Here is a 6,544-nt window from a genome sequence, read left to right as displayed (position 1 = left end):
AGTGAGGATATGCAGATGTTCTAGATTTGTGATGTCATGTTTGTAATTTAGAGCTGCAGTGGTGAGGTTACGCAGATGTTCTAGACATGCAATGTCATGTTTGTTTTCTCTTATTTCTGAGAAAAGTTACCACAAATCAGTACCTTATGACTTATTATACTTTAATTCTGGAGGTCAAAAGTTCAAAATGTGCCCCACTAGGCTAAAATAGAGGCACCTGTTGTGGAAATATTAGTTTAAGATATGTTACATTTGTTTATGCTGTTCAACATTTGCTTAGTGATGAAAAGATGTATTACATCTTTTATGTTGCATTTATTTAACTCTGTGAAGCTGTGTTACTTTGCCTGCCTAAAACACCATATTAGTCTAATAAAGAGTTGAACAGTCAATAGTAAGGCAGGAGAAAGGGTAGGTAGGACTACCAGGTAGAGAGTATAAACAGAAGGAGAAAAAGAGACTAGTGAGAGGAGGGGAGAGGATACCAGGAACTGATCACTCAGCTACACAGTAAGTCATGGAGGAAGAAGGTAAAATAGGTATATAGATTAAAGTAGGTTGGGTAGTAGTAGCAGTCACCTTTAATCCCAGCACAGCCTGGTCCACAGATCTAGTTCCAGGACAGCTAGGACTGTTATACAGAGAAACCCTGTCTTGAAAAACCGAGAGAGAGAGAGAGAGAGAGAGAGAGAGAGAGAGAGAGAGAGAGAGAGAGAGAGAAAAGCCCAGAGACAAAAGATAGATGGGATAATTTAGTTAAGAAAAGCTGGCTAGAAATAAGCAAAGCTAAGACCGGCATTCATAAGTAAGAATAAGTCTCTGTGTGATTATTTGGGAGCTGGGTGGTGGGCCCCTCCAAAGAGCAAAGAGAAACAAACAAACAAACAAAGCAACCAACTACATGCACCAGCAGGGCTGTTTGCTATGGAGATTCTGGAAGAAAACCAATTTTCTTGCCCTTTCTAAATTTCAAGAGGCTTCTGGTTGCTCTTTTGTGCCTTTTTCTCTTCATCAGAGAAATGGCTGAGTCTCATACGGTATTACCCAGACGTGGAGTTTTCTCCCCTTCCTTGTCCATTTAAGGACTTCTGAGACTAGATTGAGCCCAACTGGTAATGTGGGGTAATTGCTCTATTTTAAGGTCACCTGATAGCAACTTTACTCCCATATGCTGCCTCAAGTCCTTTAGCCATGTACTATGATATATTCCCACATTAAGTTTAGGGTATGACCAATGGAAGGACATTCTTCTGCCTATCACAGATGGAAATATTCTATATCTGCTCTAATATAGTAGCCACTGTCCACATAAAGCCACCATTCAAGTGCCACAGCCACTTGTGATTGTTGGTTACCATAGGGACAGCTCTGCTCAGGAAATGTAGATAATGTCAGCCAAGGAGGTCCTGGCTCCTCTCACCTTCTTCTATGGGAAAGACCTCTCGAGAGTGGTGGGCCTGCAGCCCAGCATCGGGAGACCCAGGAAAGCCCAGTGAGAAATAATTCAAACACTGACTTTCATTATTTTTTATTTTAATTTTTCTCATGCATGTGTGTGTTGCATGCACGTATGTATGTAGGTTCACATGAGTATGGACACATGTGTGCACGTGTACATAATTTGCATAGACCTGAGGTTGATGTTGAGAGGCCACTTGGATGCTCTTTGTCTTATTCATTGAAGCAAGGTTTCTCATTTGACCCCAGAAGTAAATGACATGGCTAGTCTCATGACTATTTTGCTCTGGCGATCCCCTGTTTTCTCATTCCAAGTACCTGAATTACCAACAAGCTGCTGTACCCACCCCAAATTTACGTAGATTAAGGGGATCTAAATCCCAGTCCTCAGGTTAAATGACAAACGCTTCCATGACTGAGCCACCTCCCCAGCCTTTAAATGCCAGCTTTCTTTGAGACATCTACTGAATTTCATTTTGCCTCAAAATATATTTAATTTATCTTATTTAAAAAGTATCCATGTTTCCATATATTCAAGTAAAATTGGCTTAATGGAAAAATGTTTATTCTGGATTTCTGGCCCACACTTCAGTCGCGGTATGTATAGCAATGAGAGAAATTCAGCTATGGAAATTTCTGGGCAGAGGAGAAATATGGTCCGATTTGATGTGCACCCTTGGGATGCTATAAGAGTAGGGATGGTTTTGGCAGGAAGCAGCTTACAAGAGACCAATTACGAGGCTAAGCTATAGGACCAGAGTTACTTTCCTTGCTGTCTTGAATACAGGTGACATGATGTGACTTGATTTGGCCAATGAAATGAAAGCCAAAGTGGTAAGTGTCACTAAAAGTCAGTTTCTGCTTGGAGACTCTTGCTTCCTCTCTGTAATACTTGCTTCCTTTGTCTACAGTGTTTCTACTGAGAGCCATTCCATCCTCTGACAGCAGAATGATTTTAGTGTGGCAGAGGCATAGCTGTTAGAGATAGACTTATAATATGAGGAAATTAATTTACATTTTTGTCAGCAGATGAGATTTAGGAATGACTTGTCACCACATAGGAGCGTAGCTGTTGGGGACATACAGAAATAGTTCAGGACACTTAGACACAGGCATTGAATGTGGGAAATCTTTAATAGGAAAAATGTTGAGGCCAGGTGTGGTAACAGGTCTTTAATTCTAGCATGTGGGAGACAGAGGCAGGCTGATCCCGTATTGAGGGTTGGGGGCATGGATGGCTCAGTTGGTAAAGCACTTGTCTTCCAGTGTAAGAACCCGAGTTTAATCCCCAGATCTTACATAAAAACCCTCGCTATGGTGTGATAGCCCAGGCTTGTAATCACAACTGGATCACTGGGGCTCGCTGGTCAGCCATTCTAGCCTAATTGGTGAGCTCCAGACCAAGAAGAGATTTTGTTTCAAAGGGAAATTGGTGATATTTTTAAGGATGAAACCTAGATTATTGTCTGGTGTGCATATATGTGTGCATGCGTGTATGCACACACATGCATACACACATGCACGCGCACACACATTTTCATGTACACCCGCATATATGTGCACCTGTACACATGAATGTGTACATGTGTATGCATAAAAAGAAAGAGGAATGTTGAATTTTAAACATAGTTATAGGTTATGGGTGAGCATAAGCCTCAAGGTTATGTCTATACTGTTTTTCTTTTCAGTTTTTCTAGACAGGGTTTCACTGTTTAGCTCTGGCTGTCCTAGACCTTGCACTGTTGACCAGGCTGGCCTCAAACTCACAAAGATCCACCTGCCTCTGCCTCCTGAGTGCTGGGATTAAAGATGTGCACCACCACTACCTGGCAAGGGTAGGTATACTCTTTATTTTATTTATGTATTTTGGAAGGCAGGGTCTCACTATGTATCCATGGCTGTCCTGGAACTCACAGAGATCCTTCTGCCTCTGCCTCCAGACTGTTGGGGTTAAACACATGCACCACCTCACCTGTTCTGTTTATTTATTTTTAAAAGCCACTCTCCCTTGTTCTCCTTTTTCATGCTAAGCTTCCTTTTGCTATTTGATTTATGCTTTTAGATAAATTAAGTTACACAGTGCCCCAATCATCTTATGATACCACCCTTTGATTGGATTTGGGATATTTAAGAACAGAACATGAAAGTGTCAATTTAGTAAACACAAGATATATATATTTTTTTGTGCACTGGACTTGTTGGAGGTTGAGCAGATATGTTTTTACTTTTTGGGTGTTTTCCTTCCTGGTTTATTCCACTGATCTGTCTTGAGTTAGAAATTGTCCCTCTAATCCCAATAGATAGTTTTATTGCTACGAGTCACCTTAATATTTAAGTCACTTCTGAGGGATGCATGTTGTTGTGTCTGACCTGCTTGTTGAATAAACAGAGGTGTGGCAATAAGTGGGTAGTGGCTGGGGAGAAGTCGGGGGTTAAAGTAGAGGATTGAGCCGGGGATTTATTAACAGCCTGACCAAGGTTCACTGTGTACATTGATGGGCTTTGTTTCCAATGATTCAAAAATAGTCTTTAGTATCCTTTTGTGGCCAAAGTATGAATTTCAAACCCATAGGAGCTGCAAGGGGTTTTTCATGGTCTCTTAAGAGTGTGATGAGGGCAAATAGGATCAGAGGGTACACCTTCACCAGGACCCCAATTTCTCCTCTTTCTCATCCTCTTCCTTCCTTTACCCCAGCTTCTCCTCTTTCTTTCCTTCCTCTCTTTATTCTTATTGATGTGTGTTTGCATGTGCACACACACACACGTGTGCATGCAGTGGCTAGAGGAGGACATTGAACTTTATCTCTTACACTCCCCACTTTATTTCTTTGAGTCAGGGTCTTTCACTGAATCTGGAGCTCACCGTTTTTATTGAGGCAGGAGATTCTTGTCTCCCTCCCTCTCAGCATGTCCCAGAGATCTCTTGTCTTCTGTCCCTCTGACCTTACACCTTGAGGTTTCAGATAGTGTAGCTCAACCACCTTTAGACATGAGTGCTGAATCCGAACTTGTTTGTGCATCAAGGGCTTTTTGGCAGTGTGACATCTCCTATCCCTGGTTATTGCTTTTGGGAGAGGGTCTCATGGAGCCTAAGCTAGTCTCAAACCCATTAATGTAGCTGAGTCTGGCCTTGAACTTTGAACCCTCCCACCTCCAGCTCCGGAGCACCTGAATCACCAGTGACTCCATCCATGGCTTTGCAGACTCCTTGTCACACTCTTCCTCTGTCCAGAGGAAGAGCACCAGGGAGGACAAGACATTAACTGGTACCCTTGTTTTTTGTCCCACATTCTTAAGGCAGTTTTGGAAGAGGTCAGGGATGTGGTAATACATCTCCCAGTTCTAGGCATATTCAGTCATTAACTATATATCCTTTAGGGTACACTATTTTATACACCTGCTCCCCACCCAGCACCTAGAACAGATCTTAACATCTATTTCACTTGACAAGGGATTTTTTTTTTTAAACCAAAAGAAGCCTTTCTACGCAATGAACAAAAACTTAATCTTTCCTTCTAGGAGTTATATTAAAAAATTCAAGATGTTTTTTATTTATTTTTTTAAAGTGAAGAGATTATAATAAATGGATCACAGACCTGAAAATATATCATGTGTGAAAGATACAGGTTGGACTTCAGTAATAATTTAGATGGTAAATTAATAAAGTAATAAAATTGATCTAAGTCCACAAGGGGAAGTCAATGTAAGGCATATGTAGGAAATCAGAAAACGTATGCATCATGAATTTTGTCCCAAAATTAATGATAGCTATAGCAAACATTGATTAAACATTAAATTACCCACACTTTCGCTTATCTCCTTGGGAGTGATTTAATGCTCTGGGTTTTAAAAGCGACAATCCAATGGGGTTTCAATCCATGTTTTCTTTCTCCGGGGCTGTAAATTTCCAAGTGGAAGACAGGCACCATTGACCTTTGTCACAGATCTTAAAATAGCAGGTGTTTCAAAACAAGCATTGTTATTGATTATAGGACTTCCTCCAAAATTGTTTTCTAAAATGAGGCTGATCATTCCATTTACAATTACACGAAAATATGAAATACCTGGGAGTAACCTTGGAAGAACTGTCCCTGTCCAATCTGAGGAAGTCATAAAGCTTTACTAAGGAAAATGAGAAAATACTCTATGCTTTGTAGCAAATAGCTCCAAGACATGAATTTTATTAATTCTTTTTGAAATAAGTTAACAGAACCCCATTGCATGCTTAAGATATTTTGTGAACTTAATAAAATGGGTGTGGTATAAAAACAGAGACTGCCCCTTCCTCCTCCCCCATCTTTGACCAAGAGTCACGATGGCTCAGCACTTGTTCTGCCATAGACTGCAGTGCATGGCGCCATCAACAGCCATTGCTACAGACCTGATAGGACAACCCAGAAATCAAGTGTGGGGAGCCTGTAGGGGAGTTGACCTCTTAGGCTCTGTTTGGTGGTGCAGCTCTCTTGAAAATGATATGGTAGCTCCTCCTTATTGGGGTTCCCCCACTAACATTCTTTAACCTAAACCTACAATACAAAACAAATATTCTCGCTTTCATAATGCCAGATATTTTCTTCCTCCCACTTAAAAAAATTAAGCGTAGAATTATTCTTCAATTTAGCACCTCCGCTGCTGGGCACATGCACATACTAATCGCACAGAGAGAATGGATAAACACCATATGGTACAGCTTTTAGCCTTTGCTGTGGGAGCACCTTCCACTCCTTCAGCACAGTGGGCTGGTATTTCAACGGCTATTGGCTGAAGGAGCGGCAGGTGCTCTGCTGCACAGTTCTCCTGCCGTGAAGCACACACCTCTAATCCCAGATAGCATAGAAACCTAAACAGGATTCTCCTTCTTATTTAGCTTCTCTGGGATCATGAATTATAGGCTCAATGTCCTTTATTTATGGCTAGAAACCAAATATGAGTGAGTACATCCTATGTTCCTCTTTTTGGGTCTGGCTTACCTCACTCAGGATAGTGTTTTCTATTTCCATCCATTTGCATGCAAGTAAGAAAAACATATAGGCATCCTCCTGAATATTAACCTTCATCAGGCGATGAAAGGAGACAGAGACAGAGA

The sequence above is a fragment of the Alexandromys fortis genome, unplaced genomic scaffold (genome assembly GCF_014885135.2).
Source record: "Alexandromys fortis isolate MF-2015 unplaced genomic scaffold, M_Fortis_MF-2015_v1.1 scaffold_76, whole genome shotgun sequence".
NCBI classification, from domain to species: domain Eukaryota; kingdom Metazoa; phylum Chordata; class Mammalia; order Rodentia; family Cricetidae; genus Alexandromys; species Alexandromys fortis.
Note: the sequence above shows the minus strand (reverse complement) of the source record.